Source organism: Haliaeetus albicilla, chromosome 6 (genome assembly GCF_947461875.1).
Source record: "Haliaeetus albicilla chromosome 6, bHalAlb1.1, whole genome shotgun sequence".
Taxonomy (NCBI): domain Eukaryota; kingdom Metazoa; phylum Chordata; class Aves; order Accipitriformes; family Accipitridae; genus Haliaeetus; species Haliaeetus albicilla.
In genome coordinates, this window is record NC_091488.1 from 21,236,690 (window position 1) to 21,255,830 (window position 19,141).

Below are 19,141 nucleotides of genomic sequence, written 5' to 3' on the forward strand. Positions count from 1 at the left end.
ATACTTTGACATATACAAAAGTTGAAAGCAGAGAGAAAGTATAGAGAAGGTGGAAGCATGGAGAGGTAACCTGGGAGGAATACAGAGACAGTGTCTGAGCATACAAACAGGGGATTAGGAAAGACAAAACCCAGCTGGAATTGAATCTGTCAAGGGATGTCAAAGACAACATGAATGGCTTATGTAAGTACGCAGGTGATAAAAGCAAGACTAGGGAAAATGAGGGTACACAGCTGAATGAAGCAGGGGACCTGGTTACACAGAACATGGTAAAGGCTGAGGTACTGAACGGCTTCTTCACATCAGCCTTTACTAGCAAAACCAGCCTTCAGGAATCCCAAGCCTTAGAGACCAGGGGGAAAGTCTGGGGCAAGGAATACGTACCCTTGGTGGGAGAGGATCAGGTCACAGAATACTTAAGCAAACTGGACATACAGTAGTACAAGGGGCCTGATTGGATGAGTGCTGAGAGAGCTGGTTGATGTCATTGTGAGGTCATTCTTGATAATCTTTGAATGATCATGGCGACTGGGAGAGGCGCCTGAAGGCTGGAGGAAAGTAAATGTTACTCCTACCTTCAAAAAGGGCAGAAAAGAGGGCTTGGGGAACTACAGACCATTCAGCCTAACCTTGATACCTGGGAAGGTGATGAAGCAACTACTCTTGGGAACCATTTCCAGGCATATGAAAGACTAGTCCATCAGGAGTAGTCAGCATGGATTCACCAAGGGGAAGTAATGCTTGACCAACCTGGTAACCTTCAACAATAAAATGACTGGTTTGGTAGATGAGGGGAGATCTGTGGATATTGTCTATCTTGACTTTGGTAAGACTTTTACTTTGTCTCCCTCAAGATCCTCACAGAGAAACTGGTGAAGTATGAGCTGGATGAGCAGACAGTGGCAGTAGATTGAAAACTGTCTGAACAGCCATACCCAGAGGGAGGTGATCAGAGACATGAAGTCTAGTCAGAGGCCAGTAACCAGGGTCTATCCCAGTGGTCAATGCTAGGTCAGATCCTGTTTAACATATTCATTAATGATCTGGATGTTTTTGGGCAGAGTTTACCCTCAACAACTTTGCTGATGATGCAAAACTGAGAGAAGTGGCTGATACACCAGAAAGTCATGCTGCCACCAAGAGGGACCTTGGCAGGTTGGAGAAATGGGGTGAGAAGAATCTCATGAAGTTCAACAAGAGGGAATTGCAAAGTCCTGCAACTGGGGAGAAACAACCCCATGCCCCAATACCTGCTAGGGGCCACCCAACCTGAAAGCATTTTGGCAGAAAAGGCCCTGGGGGTCCTGGTGGACACCAGGTTGAACATGAGTCAGCAACGTGCCCTTGAGGCAAAGGTTAAGGGTATTCTGGGCTGCATTAGGAGTGTTGCCAGCTGGTCGAGGGAGGTGATCCTTCCCCTCTACTCAGCACTGGTGAGACCACACTTGGAGTGCTGTGTCTAATTCTAAGCTCCCCAGTACAAGTGAGTCATGGACCTTCTGGAGACAATCCAGTGAAGAGCCACCACTAAGATGACTAAGGGACTGGAGCATCTTTCCTATGAAGAAAGGCTGAGAGAGCTGTAAGACCTCATGGGGGCATCTTGCAAATGTATTTGAATACATGAAAAGCAGGTCTAGAAGTAGCAAGGCTCTTTTCAGTGGTGTCCAGTGACAGGACAAGAGGCAATGAACACAAACTGAAACATGGGAGCCTCTGTCTGAACATAAGAAAACATTTTTTTTACTGTGAGGCTGACTGAGCATTGGAGCCAGTTTCTCAGGGACGTTGTGGAATACCCTTGGACATATTCAAAAGATATTTGGACATAGTCCTGGGCAACCTGCTCTAGGTGACACTTCTAAAGCAAGAGTATTGGACCAGATGACCTCCAGAGGTCGCTTCCAACTTCAACCATTCTGTGATTCTGTGACTGACATGCAGATAATCACAGAGCGAGAAAAAACAGCTCCTCCCTTGAGTATTATGGATTAGGCAGGATAAAAGAGACTCACATTTCCTTTCCTCATGAGACAGAGAAATGGGACACTGAAGAAGTTACTCAGCTAGTATCTGAGTCTGCCTTCCATATAGATGAAGATTAAGATCTGGAGGCAGGTACCTGACGGTTTCCCTTGTCTCTCAGCCATAATGCTGACTTTACCCAAGGGTTACTCTCCAAAATCCTTGACCAAGGGATACAGCCCTATTATCTTTGAGAGCAGTCAGAGCAGATTTTTTAAAGTGTATATCTATATACACTACTGTTGTTATTATTATTAAATCATGTTTACTAGAGCAGTGGCAAAGAACCTGTCAAGACTGAATTCTCATAATTCTAAGTAATATAAGTGCAGACCTATAGACAATCCCTGGTGTGAACAATTTATAATTTGCAAGGCACAGTTGTAAAATTTATACCTACAAACAGTAGTACACCTTTCCCCCTTTCTCTTCACAAATAATAATGAAGTTTTCAAACTTATGCAGAGAAAAATAAAAAAATTTAGCTCTCTGGACAACAGAAATTAAAACATTTAGAATTATATAGCACAGTATTATATGAACGCTGCTGTGCTTTCTGAATGAATATGAAATTTTGTGTTATCCTGGACTCAACTGTAGTAGAATATATACAGCACTTAATTTGTGAATTTACGACTACCTTAGTTTTCCCCATACTAAGCAAGACAAACTATCTTTTATTAATGGGCAAAATATTCAGTTCCAAACCCTTCAGTTGCAAGGTTCAAGCAATCTCATTTGAGCTCAGACAGAAGCTGGATTTGATAAAAGCAAGAAGTTATATTGAGGCCTTTTGTGGGAAAACTGTAAAGGTCTTATCTTCAAAATTTGAGAAAGCAACCCTCTATCTTGTAATTTGATATTGATCCCATGAATTGCAGAGGTCTATTTATTTGCCAAACAACAGATTATATGTGCTAAAAGAAATTAGAATATAATTTTTTATTTATTTTTTTTTCATATAGATGCCACTGCTCCCATCCCATCTCAGGCTAAAGAAGTCCTTCCACTGTGAAGAATCTAGTCAACTGTGGAGTGCATGATAAAGATTTCAGGGAAAATTAAATCTTGAAACTGCACATGAGCTTGAGTTATACAAAGTCAAACAAACAGGATTAGCATTGATTTCTATGAAAACTAGTGCAAACATATTGTATTTACCTAGAAAATATTACCGAGAATATTCAGAGAAATGTATGCAAACATTTTTTGTCCAAGTCTAGACACCAATGTTTCCCATAAAATAATGTAAAATATAAAAGAAACTCTGTTTTTTTCTTATAAAGTTTGTCACTATTGGTAAATAATTCTGGAGAATTCATATCAAGAACTATTACGTTATAAACTAGATTTTTGGGCCACAGAAAGACACTTAGGGCTGGATTTTCATTTTTCCAGTAACTCCTGTTCATGCCTGCAGCATTCCTATAGGGAAAACAAGTCAAGCTGTTTTTAATTCTCCTGCCAGCAGCTAATCAAGGAATTAGAAGCCTGGCTTGTGAATGTTGTCAACCATGATCTCCATTCTTACTCTTAATTACAAAATTAATGTAGTACAAAAATCATTATATTAAGATTTAAATTATTATAAGTAGCTAATCTACCATAGATTTTATTTCATTAAACAAACAAACAAAAAAAACCTCAAAACAACAAAACAGACATTTTGGGAAACATAGTGACAGTAGATATTTTGCACAAAAACATACTGAGAGTGAATATTTTGTATGACTTGACAGTGATAGTCCTGAAAAATAATTCTTTTCATTCTTACAATGAAGTCAGGAGGTTAGGATAAACAGATTTATCACTGACTCAGTGAAAGAACTGCAGTAGAAGCTGGATCTCTTAGAACACTATTTTATATTTATATCCTCCTGAAGCTGCAATTTACAGACTGATGCTGAAAATATGGGTTTCAGCATGAACTCCTGAATACAGGAGCAACCTTTTTGTCTTCTCTGTGTGTGTGAAGCCTAACTCCATGTAAGACAGGCAGCATATCACATATAAGAAACAGTGAACTTACTTTGCATTACTCCCATCAGATTCTAATAATATAGCGAGGTTCAATATTTTTAGAGCTATATCCACACACAGCTCAATCTCTGCTCAACTATCAACCTATAGACTAAGGATACTTAACTTTATTGACACTGAAACAAGCACACAAACTTCTGCTTTTGCCCTTGCTTCTGTAATTCTTACTGTCTCTTCATCTGAACTCCACCAGAACTGAGGAAGGATCAGGCTGGTATGCATGGCTAGAAGCTTATCCCACTTTTACCCAAATGATAGTAGGGACTTGACCTCCATTTTTTGTAGGAGCATGATGTAAGCATCAACCAAAGGTGAGTTCCAGGAATGGTACTGCAGAAGCAATATACTTTGCCTGGAATAATAAAAAACAAAGAAAGGTTGTTTTAACATCTGGCCAGATGATTAGAGTACAGGGTCTGTCCTAGGACAGAAGACACCTGATTCCAGCCTTTACTACACTCACTGCTTGATAAAAATAGTGCAAACATGAGAGCAGCAGGACAAGCCTTTCAGTATAGACCCTTAATTGAATGTTTCTACTATGTATGCACAACTGCCTCTCCTCCACATTTTAAATATCTCAGATATTCGTGACTATATAATGTCAAGCTCCAAGCTGGAAGTGTCTTCATGAGGAACTCTACTACAAGTTGCAATTATTCATTGTGGAATTACTGGGAAATGTGCAGCGGAGGCAACAGTGGAGAATTACTGGCGTCATAGTAAAGACCAGCAAATGATCCGTATTACCTTGGATCATTTCTTTAGTATCCTTCCTATCTAATACATTCCCTAAAATACCTTAGCTAGCACCAATGCTTTGCATTTTCACTGTGCTATTTTTGCATTCACAGAAGGATTCAAAATATTTTCAGAGACTTTTCAATTCTCTTGACCCAGCACTTATATATTGCAAGGTTTATGCAAATCAGGAAGCAAGCAATCTTTTAGGTAAATGACTTCACCCTCTTCTATTCCTTGTGTTATCTTAAGTGCTGCAGATACATAGCATTTTTTGTACATATGGATATTTGTATAAGCTGATCTGAATGCCTGGCGGCTGCAAGGAGTAGTAATACAACCCAACTGGAAAAGTGAAATCAATGATTTGACTACTGGTGCATAAAGATAAGCACATGCATAAGAGTTTGTAGGACTGAGGCTCAATATAAAAAATATTGTTGAAGTGCAAATTATGAACATTGGTTCAATGTGAAGTGCTTTTAAAGAAAAAGCAATTTAAGTTTTATATTTTTCCTTAGCATTGTAAAGAAAATAAATGTTGTGTTTCTCAGCAAAGTTTGTTGTATAATTTGTCAGTCACGACAATAGGTGAGGTTTGAAAGAGACGATTGACATCTAAACTCAGTATGCTATTTAAATGGAATAGAACTCCCAGGATTACGTACTACACTTTGTGGGCTTTAATTATTGTCTTGGTATAATCACCAAATAAGAGTGTATTTTATGTCCTAAAGTCTAATATTCTTAGGGACAACTTCTCATTACTGTTATGGGAAAACCATTACAACTATTTTGTTTTATAACATTCCAGACTTAAAGGAAAGAAAACAGACCAATCAGGTATTTCTAAATTCTGGGATAGGCACTATGAGTTGTATGCATGCTATTAAAAAGTGGTATTCACAAAGGTCACTTCAACAGAGTGTTCCACCCTGCTGTCCTGCTTCCAGCCTTGTGTTTATGCTCAGCTTTATGCTTTCTTACCTTCTCCTACAGTACTCACTCCAATCACAATCACAGTCATCTGAAATTACATTTCCTTCCTTGTTCATCACCAGGCTTTCACAGAGTGCTGCTGTGGTACAGAAGTGTTCTTGTTGTCCTGATCTGTTGGTTATCCAGAGTGGCAACACACCAGAATTCTGTGTCTCATATGAGTCATACCTGATTTTTCTATATTAAACATATGGTGAACCAGGGATGAGGAAAAAAAGTATGCCTGGATTGTGCTACATATACGGAGTTGATATAAGTGAGGAAGGCTCCTGCACACACACACAAATGAAAAACACACAGGCATACTTACATGTATATGTATTTATAAGGACAGTGACTTGATCTCTGACAATATTTCACGTTGAGTTTAACTCTGACATTTCAATAACTAGTCTCTTGAATAGTCTCTTGAAGAGGTCTTTTTGTCTCCTACTTCCATTACAGAACCTCAAATATTTTGTAAAATTCTAAAGAAGTTTCTCCCAAGCTATATTTGAGAGTTTGTGCTTATCCTGTTTCTTTCCACACAGCTGAAACTCTCTTTTCTGTATTAGATACAAAATGCTGGCCAGATTCAAATGAAATATAAGTGACTATATTTAGAATTCACATATGAGGGAAGATTTTTGTTTTCATTTCCCATTGCAGCAATACTTATTACAAAAGGTGGGGGTGAGTATTTATGCTGATATTTATGCTATTTTTTTGCTACATTGTAAAGAAGTGGTCCAGTACCAAGGGTAAGGAAGGTATTTCAGGAGCTGCATGCAAAGAGTCATAGCTTTGAGGAAAGAAAAAAATCTGAAGCTTTCTGAATTTTCTCAAACTTAGTCTAGCAATGCTCTTTGGATTTATACCCTCCTCCTCATATCTTCTAATTTCTTTAGCAATAGTTGTTAAAATTGATAGAAGCAGCTACGGTCAACTGTTAATGTTTAATAGCTTTAGAACATTAGATTTTCTTTTAAATGACACCATATATCTTTCTAAACTCAGTCTACAAACTTTAGTGATAATAATGCTAAGTGGTTAGACACCTCAGCAGCTTTGCCTTCATTAATCATCATCCTCTAAGAAACTATTAACCGTTATCTCCGATATTGCTTTGGAGATGCAGAAACGAAGTCCAGTGACTTGTCCAAGGCCTATGAGGTGGCAAGTCTCTCATATGAACTTCAGTGTCGAATAACCTCACTTAAATTTATCTTTCTAGGTATCTCTTGCTAGACCACATTATTTAACAGATGAATTCATTTACAATAAAATGCAATGACTTGAATTACTATGTCATTCTTTTGCTATTCTGATTCACATAGCTGTGAATCAGAGATGTAGATACACCTTATCTTCATCATTATTGTGCAAAACTCCTAATTAATGTATCCACTTGCTATTATTTCCTACAGTGATAATGGCTTCTGAATACAGCAGCACAGTGTGAGAATCCGCAACCAAGCAGTACAATTTAAATGTCCTGCTAGCAAGAAAACAAAGCTTGTCAGCACTGTAGAGATGGCTTATGTTTACAAGTCTTCCATTTGTGACACCTTATTTTGGAAAAAAATAACTACTCAGAAACACATCTATATCAAGCAGTAAGTTGAAGAACCTAAAGTGGCAACAGTTTGGGGTGCTGGTTTTGATAGGAAGCTTAGCAGGGTGAGCGTCAATGAGACAAATGGAACCAAACTGTAGGGGAGGCTATAAAATTGTCCAGAAGGTCCATTCAGTGACTGCACCTGACACATTGCAGGAGGATCTACCCCAGCAGTGATGCTAAATCTTGCAATTTTACTGCCTGTTCCATAATACTTTGAATCTTCTCAAAGACAACTGGGAGTTATTACATCAAAATCTCTATTTTCTTACCTTCATTCAACTGAAGAAAAAACAGAAAATTTGAAACCTATACCAAAATACCCATAAAGACACAAACAGGAGCAAAATCTCAAAGATATAAAACTTCTCCTTAGCTTAGATACAAATCATCGTATTTAAATTTGTTCATATTGGTACTGCCATGCTTGTGTTTTAACACAAGAATTCAACTTGTGAGAACTCTGGAACTGATCCTGTAATCAGACAAGATAAAAATACAGGTGAATTTATAATAAAGTTGGTATTGTGATACAGGGTTGGTTTGTGTAGTCCTTTGCTGCCTGCCTTATCAGCACACAGACATGAAAGTATACTGACTGTTAGTGGAAAAGAACAACATCATTTGGAGGCATATGAATATATATATATATATATATATGGATTTGATTAAGGTCTTCTGAGTGATTATAAGGAATTTGATGCATGCTGATTGTTCATGAGTAAACTAGAGCAGAAAAAGCATCAGTATTAATGGGAACAGGCCACAAAGACATTTCAATCTAGGTGCATACTACAGATGGATAGAAGCTTTCTATTTTAGTACCTTTATTCAACAATGACACTATTGTTACATAAAGAAAGGTAAAGATTAATAATCTGACCTTTTCCTCCCTTTAGTGCTGTGGCAATTTACACACCTTGCAAAATATTTTATAGGGTCAATGTTGGTTTTATACTTCATCCCTAATTATATATCTTCTACCTTAGTATTATAAATTTGAGTACTAGGGAATTTAGAATCCCCTTTCTCTTATTCTGCTTTCACTGTTTTGGGTTTGGGACTTTTTCAGTGCAGATCTCTATCTTTGGTAATGAGCTTTAAAATGTAACAAACCTGTGCAATTCTAATAAGGCGTTTCTTTTGGCCTTTCAGTTAAACAAGTAACCACATAAATTAACTTCTTCCCAAAATTTGACTGGAGCATGTTCTTGTGATATTTGTGGCCCTCAAAGAAGTTCGCAGTCAAACCATAATTCTACATCAATGCATAGTTGGCAAACACACATTATTTACTTCATATATTCTGATGAGTCCTTTGGGCACATTATGCTTTGTCAATGACTATATTCAATTCAGTTCAAGGTCTTAATATTTTATTGCTAAAAACAGGAGATGAAAAAGTACTCTTAAAAAAAAGCCCACACAGCTGCTACTACTTCATTACAGACTCTACATAAATCTTTTTTAGATCAAGGATCATTGACTTAATAAACTGCAATAGAGTTGATTACACTTTCTTTCCATGTTGATGTCATGAAGGTGCATTAATTACGTAAATGCATTAAAGCTGCATTTCTCTGTTGAAGGTAGATGGTTAGTGTCGGCCTGACAAAATAAGGCTATTCATATTATTTTTAGGATTAAAACTACCTAATTCAGGAGATCATTCCTTGAATGAAACAGCTGAAGGTGTTCTGCTCACAAGGGTACCAGTTCTGTGACCAAAAAGGTAGTCCTACTGAAGTTTGTACAGGCTATAGAGCTGGATGTCTAGCTCTGAATTAACAGGATAGAAATAAGCCTACATTGAGCCAAATCATGAATGCAGACATTGTTATAGTTAGTGCTCATATTGTTTGTTAAAATTTGATTCTGATCCCCCCCCCCCCTCGTTTATGTTCTTCAGATTGGAGAAGGTGTGAGAGACCGAATTGTTATCTCGAGCTGTTTGTCTCAAAGATTGTTAGGTGTGAGAGACTAGACTGACATCTCAAGCCATTCATCTCAAGAATTTTGAACTGCTTATCTCGAGCCCTTTGTCTCTGAGATGGCCTGTATAAGCAGGACATTCCTCCATCCATAAGGACGATTACTAGGCCACTGAGGCATCCAGGAGAGGAAATGGGCTGAAGCCCACAAGCATGCAAGAATGTGGAGGCTACCATTCTCATGGAAAAGGTAGTCTTTGCGATAAGATACTGCTTTCTGGTGTTGATCACCCGAAGGCCCTGTGACAGACGAAACCTGCAGTGTGTGAACAGTGCATGAACAGTATGTGTGTGCATGCATCATCAAAATATGCCCTACAAAAAAATGTGGAGACAAGCCATGGTGTGCACCCACCACTGAAGAATTGAAGACTGAGGACCAACGGGACACCGCTGGATCCATGGTGGTGACTATCCTTGCAACTCTATCCCAACTGCTTGCTTGATTTCTGCCTTTTCTTCCATTCTATCCTATCACTACTATTTTCTACTTTTGATACTTTTGATAATAAAAGCTCTTTTGGGTATCTGGCATTTGACCTCATTTGTGTCTTAATCTTGCTCTTGGGATCATATCAAAACCTTCCCTGACATTGGATCGGGACCTTTAAATTGGTGTCACAGACTGGATCCGTTGAGACAAGAGTGCTGTACTGTTTCCAAAATATGTGAGACCTTTCAGGAATGGAAGAGGAGCAGGCTTGTGTTGTGTTGTGTTTGAAACTTTAAGTGCTACCTTCTTGAGACAACTGCTTCCCTGCTTTGTATAAGATGAATGATAGTAAAATTGTCCCTTTGGGGAAAGAAGTTTTGTTTGATTTTTTAGAAAAACATAAAGCACGACCCTCTGTGCCTGGGGTACACAGGGCTCAGGGAAATTGGTATAATCTGCAGACTGTTGTTGATCGGATGGTCACTTTACAGGAAGATGCTAGAGTGCGATCAGCGAAAGGAAAACCAATTGTCTGTGCTGTTCTCAGTGCTAGTCTGGCCGCAGCAGTGGAGGATAGGGATTGCCACCTCACTGCAGAATCTCAAATTATTGAATCCCTCCAAAATCTTGTTCAGTCCCTTATGGGACAAGTGGCGGGATTAAAAGCACAACTTGAAGCAGAAAACAACCAAGTGAAACATTTGCAAATTGCTCTTAAGGAGCAGCTCCTTGCAGGTACTGTCTGTGAGGAAATTCCCCCAAGATCAGAAATTAGCTACCTCTTTAAGGACCTGCAGGCAGCAAAAGAGAGAGTGCGGAAGCTGGAGCTGCCTTCATTGTGACCCTTAGTCAAAACCGAATATATTTATGATGATGAACAGGACCAGTTTGAGATGGGGAGCCAAAGGAACCTTAGTAGATATAGTAGATATATGGATGTAGATAGGAACTGTTTAATAATTACCTAGCTTATAATGAAGTTAAATTTCAATAGAGGTAGACGTGTCCCAAGGGGATGAGAAGTGATGCTTAACGTTTGCATTGTTGAGGCTGGCTGGGGCAGGAGATAGTCCCTGATAAGAAGCATCAGTTGACCCCAAGAACCAGCCAGGACCAGCCTTGTGATTTGATAAATGCCAAGGAGCGACTGAGTCTGCGCAGGGACAGAAGGTTAAGAGTTCACCGTGAAGAGGACATACAGCCTTCATCTTCACGACCACCAGACGACCACCATACGGAGGCACTGCACAAGCACAGTTGAGAGGAGACTATGGAAATGGCTTCCTGGAGCTAATTTTAATATGAAGCGGGGTTGGGTAATGCCTATGTATAGGTGTATTGCGAAACTCTATGTATATGTAACTCTTGACTGTATAAATTTAAAGCGAACTGCCGAGTCAGGCGCGCATGACTTTGGTGGGACTACCCCCCGTGCTGCCCAGTGCTGAATGAACATACCTACTTTACAATCTCACTGATTGTGGAGTCTGTTTTCTGCACGTCAAGTTCCCCCAGGTTACAACTAAAGAGGTCCCCTATACTGCCTCTGAGTTGGCAAAACTAAAAAAGGAATTTGGCCGAACCCCTAAGGAGTCAGAAACGGAGTATGTGTGGAGAGTATCATTGTTGGGGGGGGGGGGGGGCGACCAGATTCTGTTAAGTGAAAAGGAGGCGGAAGGGTATTGGGCACCAGGAGTGTTTTTGACTACTGGGGATTACTATGCCCCCTGGTCTTTAACCCAATGGGCAGGTTATTGGGTGGGGAGTTCGAACCCCTTGGAGAGGGGGGATCCCCTGGCAATTATGGGGACTGTTGATCAATTAGTGGAGAGTGTGCAAAAGGTAGCTTGTCTGCAGATGATGTATGATTGAAAATTAGAACCTACACAGGAGTACCCGATGATTATGTCCGTGGATCCTGAACAAATGACTCCCCTTATAAGGAGACTCCCTGATTCTCTGAAACTGATTGGTATACAATTACAAGGAAAGATGCAGGTGATGCCCCAGGGCGAGAGTGTTGCAGCTGCTTTAGGAGGATTCACGCCTGATCAGCACCACCCCCCCCAGATAAGAAAATGTGGACTTGGGGAGAAGTGGCCAAGAAATTAATTAATTACGGGCACAAGTATGGTCCTGTTAACCCTCCAGCCACCAAAACAGACTCCAGGGGCTTGAGGTGGGCTGAAGAAAAATAGTTCCACACCTTGGGAGTGATAAGAGAACACCCCTTGCTAAACCGCTGGCGGGGAGAGATATCCTGAACAAACGTAATAGACTGTGGACTCAGGGACACCAGAAAGGGATCCCGTGTGACTTAATGGTCAGGATGCTGTCCCAATCCAATATCGGGGAGGGTTCTTAAATGATCCCAAGAGCAAGATTAAGACACAAACGAGGTCAGATGCTGTACAACCTTCAAAGTTTTATTTCCTATAACAACTGATAACTGCAATAGGACAGAGGGAAGAAGAAAGGAAAAAGAGGCAGAATAAGCAAGAAAATGGAAGAGAGATAGCAAGACTAGTTACCACTACCACGAAGCCAGCAACATCCCGCTGAGTCGGTCCCGATGCAGGTGATGGAGGGTTGGGTTCTGCTGCTGCTGCCAGCCAGGTGTCTTTCCTTCAGGTTCAGGTGTTACAGTCCTTCAGATGTCTTCCAGGTTCGGGTCTTCAGCTCTCCCCACTTTTCCGCTTTTTTGGGGGGGGAGTATGCAGTTCTTTTATTGTCCCGGTCCCCACGATGTCTCTGAAAAGTCCACCCATTTCCACAGAACTCATTACCATATATGTGTCGCCCCGAGTCCCTCCGTGGGCGCATGCCCAGGTGCTCATGGTGGTTTCTTCACCTTGCTCGTGGACAAGCACAGCTCGGTAGGTGCAGATATGGTGGTTTCTTCAGGGACATCTTGTGTGTACTCCCCCACAACAACAGGATGTTGAGGCAGCAGCGATGTCGAGAAAACCAGCCAACACAGTCTCTCACATCCACCCCGTGGCTCGACATTGCTGTCCTTGTGGTGGCGTGGAAAGTAAAGGTATAAGAGAGAAAGAGGTGAAAAGTGCATACTACAGTGATACAATCAAATTCAGCAAAACAAAAACCAAAGGTCAAAATAAGATGATTTGGCTTTTCAAGGCTTATTCTATGTTACTACAATACTTCTACATTAGGCAACAACATGGACGACCAACAATACCATAACAATTATCTTAATTATAACATTCCTAAATAGGTTAAACAACAGCATCTAATAACTAACAACATCTGCTTAACATCAACGAACCATTATAAATTGAACTAACTCTACAGTATTAAAGCATATTTCAAGGTTACAAAGAGCCAATAAAAGAACACGACGGCCGTTTACGTGGTGAACAGCTACAAGGACAAAAGAGAAGTATTAAAAGAACTATTTAGATAACCATTATCAAAGTGAAGGCTATATAATAAATTGGAATCAACGCGAACACATAGTCATACTCTGTCATTTTGCCAGCACTATGCCACAAAATGATCACAGCCCTAACTGTCCGCACGGTCTGCCAGTGTTGGAGTCCGCATGCGCAGTGGGAAAGCTGCTCCCTGTGCCTCCTTATCCTAAGGTGCATGCGCCGTTTGAGCCTAGAAGCTTTTCTCTCAGATTTGAACAAAGGTAAATAAACAGTAATCCTATATAACAATGATTAACCACTATTCTACCCAAACACATAATAAGATAGCAATAGCGATAACAATATCTACTAAAATGTGCCCCAGGCCGGGCCTAGGAAGGTGCTCCTGGTCTTCCGGAACGGGGAGGGGGAGAAGGTGGTTGTCCACATGAACAAGTACAATTTCAAGACGGTTTGCATGGACCCTTACAAGACCAACACATGCATACCACAAAGAAAAAGATAACAAAGACCAACAAAACAGCTGCCACAAAATTCCAAAGCCATGCAATACACTTACAAGACAAACACATACATATAGCAAAAGCCAACAAAACAACTGCTGCAAAGTTAAGTACAAAAAGGATATACATTCTGGCTGATTGCGGAGCTAAAGATGCTGGTCTGACTAACCTGAGTGAGAGGGGGTGCCTACGCAGTTCCACGCCCCCAGCCCAGAGCGCATGTGCCTAAATAATTGATACAGTTGCACGCTTGGGTGAACAACACCAATCCGTTTTATACCATCAGGCGAGGCAGCAGATACAAATTGCATGTTCGATACGACATGTTGGATTAATTAAATAAAGCAAGGAATGATACATGGCACAAACATCAAAGCGACAAATGCACATAACAGGTAAAGCTTTACCCATGGTGCTCCAGGTAACCAAGAGAACACCCCTTGCTAAACCGCTGGCGGGGAGAGATATCCCGAACAAACGTAATAGACTGTGTACTCAGGGACACCAGAAGGGGATCCCACGTGACTTAATGGTCGGGATGCCAACAGACAAATTGGAAAAATTGGTAACAGGGTGGCCTAATAAATCAGCAAATAGAAAAGTGGATTTTGAGAATACTACTCCCAACGCACCCTCCGTGATTGATTTATCAGAACGAAATGCCACCCAAAAGCCTGCGGGAAACTAGATCCTTTGCTTTTTGGCGGTGAGCGGGGCAGGGGGAGGAGGGGGGGGTGAATGTTGGATGTATATCAGACAGCTCACTGAAAATGGCCTGTGTGATTTACTAATTACAGGCATTGTGGGGCCAAGACAAGTCCCAGTCACTTTTTTGGTAGATACCGGAGCTCAAATTTCAGCTATTAAAACCAAAGACACTGCTAACTGTGGAATCACACCCTCCAAACAGCAGCTTTTTGTGGCAGATGCATTCGGCATTGTTCAGCCACAGGCATTAGCAATGGTCAGCCTGCCTTTGCCAGGAGAAGATAGTGCCACTACAGTGACAATGGTTGTGGGGGAGTTTCCACTTAACCTTTTAGGACTCGATGTTTTAAAGGGAAAGACCTGGATTGATAATAAAGGGAGATGGTGGTCATTTGGCTCTCTCACAATAGTTATTTGGCTGTTACAAGGGGCGCTGCTGCTTCCGCCTTCACAGCTTACAAATGTTAAGCCCTACCCGATACCCTTGGGGGCCAGAGAGGGAATAGCGCCTGTGTTAGAGGACTTAAAGGGACAGGGTATTGTGGTTCCAACCCATTCTTCTTTTAACTCCCCAGTGTGGCCAGTGGGAAAACCTAGTGGCAAGTGGAGATTGACGGTAGATCATAGCAGACTTAATGCAAAGACAGGTCCATTGAAAGCTGCAGTACCAAATATTGCTGAGTTTACAGCTACAATCCAGGAACAAGCCCACCCAATTATGGCAACAGTGGATGTTAAAGATACGTTTTTTATGGCCCCCCTGCAAACAGAGGATCAAGACCACTTTGCATTTACTTGGGAGGGTCAGCAATTTACTTTTACCCGACTCCCACAAGGGTATAAGCATTCCCGCACTCTAGCTCATCATACTAGCGCCGGAGCTAGAAGTAATTCAGACAGAGGAGGGGGTCAATGTTTATCAATACATTGATGACATTCCTGTGGGTGGGGATGAAACAGAAAAGGTTCAGAAAACTCAGGATAATATAATTTCTCCCTTGGAAAGCTTGGGGCTGAAAATTCCACCACAGAAGATACAAACACCCTCAAGCGAAATAAAGTTTTTAGGAATTTGGTGGAAGGGAGGAATGACAGATATCCCCTCCGACACCCTTTCCTCATTGGATCAGATTAAAATACCAGAGTCAAAAAAGGATTTGCAGCATGTACTAGGATAACTTGTGTTTTGGAGGAAATATGTCCCTGATTTTTCAATTATTGCAAGACCTCTGTATGACTTGTTGAGAAAAGGGGCTCAGTGGGAATGGACTAAGCCCCACGAAGAGGCATTGCAATTGCTAATTTTTGAAGTGACTGCTCATCAAGCTCTCAGTCCTATTCACCCCACAGATCCTGTCCATATTGAATGGGGACTTGCCAAGAGCGGGCTATCAATACATTTATGGCAAAAGAGCCCCGAAGGACCCACTCAACCTATTGGGTTCTATTCTCACAGTTTTAAGGTTGTGGAAAAAAGATATACTGCTTGGGAGAAGGGTTTGTTTGTAGTCAGTTAAGCCTTGAGAGAGGCTGAACGGATTATTCAACAGCAGCTTATAGTGCTTAGAGGCCCATTTAAAGTAACCAAACCAGTTCTAGCAGGAACTCCGCCCCCTGACAGGGTGGCCCAGAGAGCCTCTGTGTGGAATGGTATCTGCCAGTCTTAGTTGAACTCCCCACAGTGGGAGCTGTACCTCTGGTACTGGAAACCACAATGAATAAATATGCTTGGAAAACAAAAGATGCTCATGGGAAAGAACATAAAATCAATACCAGGTGGATTATTCCATGCTTCTAATAACAACTTACTTCCAGTTCCTTAGAATGAACCAAGTCTGTTTTTCTTTTCTCTTTCAGGTCAAGACTCTGGAGCCTGCCTGAAGGAATACATGAAGCTGTTGATTGTTTGTGTGGTTTTGTCAGTGATTGCTCTGTTAATATTTATAGGATGTTTGGCATACCAACGCAAATGTTGTTTTGGTCGACCATTGTCGCTGCCTTTAATATCTGGGGAAACTCCCGTGCCCCTCTTTTCGACTTAGAGTGGCAAAATGTATTTATGGCTATAGGCCAGCAAGTGGCCAACACTTTTAATCTGAGTAATTGTCAGGTGCGTGGCTGACCTTCAGGTTTGGAAAGCTGACCATGGACTGCTGTCCCCATTTCCCCAAAATGGTTAAGTGAGTAATTACAGTGAGGTCAAAAATGATTCTTACTGGGGTGAAGACACACAGCCCTGAACAATACAATACCCAGTCCAAAGCAAATATTGTCTGAACCAAACACAGAAAGATGGTATTCCCGTGGGAAATAGCAAGTGCAACTGGACCTATACTTATGACAACCATTGCCTCACTGACGGTTGTAGAGCAATTGATTGTTCAAACCATGGGGCAACCATGTCACTGCCAGAAAGGGACAACCAGGCATATTGTTGCCTCTTGAGTTCTAGTTCTCCATTTTGTACCTCGCTGGCCTGGATAGGCTTGGGTGAATCAAACAGGACACAGGAAACAGTTTTCCCATTTTTGGTCTTCCACTAATCAGTCTAATAACCATCTTAATGTTACCTGCTTTTGGCATCGCAGTTCTGGTGCCTGGAAATGCAGACTCATTGATAAAACATATTGTCATCTCCCTGATGGGACTCAAATTTGGTGGTCAAGTGATAATAAAGACCACTGTCAGGGACATTTGAGCATAGGTCCGGATGGACTTCCTATCTGTTGGACCACCACAGAAGAAGTGGGAAAAACCATAGACAAATTGTTGATGAACGGTCTGTCAGATCATCCTCTAGGAATAGGTAATTCAACATATTTCCAATCACCATGGACACCTACCAGTTTGTTTGAAAATGGTGCACGTGCCTTAAAGGGTCACTATTGGGTGTGTGGCCAATGTGCCTACAAACTGCTACCAGAAAATCAGACTGGAGTGTGTTATGTGGGGGTAATTCGCCCCTTGTTTTTTCTGCTCCCAGAGGATGAAGGGGATGGACTGGGTGTTAAGGTATGTGATGATCTCAATCGATATCAGCTGTCCATTGATGCCTCTATAGCAGGTGGGAGTGGTCAAACCTGGGGCAAAGACAAGTGGACCTCTCAACGTATCATGAAACATTATGGACCTGCCACCTGGAACCCCAGCAAGTCGCTTAGAGGTGCTCGAGAACCTATCTATAATCTAAATCGCATCATCCCGTTACAAGCTGTCCTAGAGATCATTACTAATGAGACAGCCCATGCCCTTGATCTATTGACGGATCAAGCCACACAAATATGAACATCAATATTACAACATCGCATGGTTCTCGATTACCTGCTAGCCAAAGAAGGAGGTGTTTGTGGTAAACTATATGATTCTAACTGTTGTTTAAAAATTGATGACAGTGGGAAAATTGTTAAGCAAATTACTGTGGGAATACGAAAGCTGGCCCATGTTCCTGTCCAGACATGGAAAGGCCGGGACATTGACATGTTTTCCTGGCTCCCTGGTGGTCCATGGGTTAAACAAATCCTATTTTACTTTTTGCTTGATTTTGCCATGTTATTGTTCTTACCATGTATCATTCCATGTTTTATACAATTGATTCAACATGTTGTAACTAATATGCAATTTGCAACTACTGTTTCACCTGACGGTGTTAAACAAATTCTCCTCCTGCCTGGAGAAATTTTTACCTCTCCAAGACTGAACTTGAAGCTCGGAGCATAGCCAAACCAATATCTATTATTAGTCCCACTATTTACTGCAAGTGAATGAGTTTGCTCTTAGGACTGTATATTTTCTTCTGTTAACATAAGTTAAAGCTTTGTTTGAGTTTAGCAAAGCAAGTGGAGTGATTTTCAGGGAGGCTTGAATACTTTGGATACAGAATAAGGATTATATAAGGCCAAATTCTAAATAACAGTACTTTAAAGAAGGTAATGTAATGCTATTCCACAGAAACAAACAAGACTTACTCCAAACCAAAACAAAATTACAAGGCAAACCAAAAATAAGAATTTAAAATGTAGTTTTTCAAATAAAGTCCTGAATTCTTCATTTCTTTTCCATTAATTTCTCATCCAATGATCTGCTAGCAAATGAATTTTGGCATAATTTTCATGAATAATTATTTATATAGAAGTTGTTTAAAACAGTGAAAGTTAATTTGAGGTGGGAGGAAGAACCATTGAATTTACACAGGAAGCAGAATAGTGCACACCTAGTAAAAGGTTAATCAACCCTGTATTTAGCACAGGCAGATTGATTTGGTCTAGATGTCAAAACCAGGCTGAAAGAGCAAACAGTAAGAATACTGTTACTAACAAAAAAAAGTTCAAATTAAGGGCAAGCTGTGGTCAAGGCTGTATTACTTTTCACTATCTACTTAAAGGATCTCAGTCCTTTAAATCTGAATACAATTAAACTAGCCTAAAAATAATAACTTAACACCTTGTTGTGGTTTAACCCCAGCCAGCAACTAAGCACCATGCAGCAGCTCGCTGATTCCTCCCCCCAGGTCCGGTGGGCTGGGGTTGAGAATCAAAAAAAAAGTAAAACTCATGGGTTGAGATAAGAAAAGTTTAATAATTTCAATTATTATATTATTATTATTATAGTAATTATTATTATTATTGTAATAATAATAATAATAGTAATGAAAAGGAAGATAACAAAAAGAAAGAGAAATAAAACCTAAGAAAAACAAATGATGTACA

At 40.6% G+C, this 19,141-nt stretch overlaps 1 long non-coding RNA gene and 1 pseudogene across 1 annotated transcript in view; one reads left to right on the top strand and one right to left on the bottom strand.

Annotated features, from left to right (window-relative positions):
- LOC138685592 (uncharacterized) overlaps positions 1–19,141 on the bottom strand; it is a 386,320-nt gene that overhangs the window by 242,103 nt on the left and 125,076 nt on the right. The gene's annotated exons all lie outside the window — the stretch shown is intronic.
- LOC138685756 (uncharacterized) lies at positions 10,165–14,415 on the top strand (annotated as a pseudogene).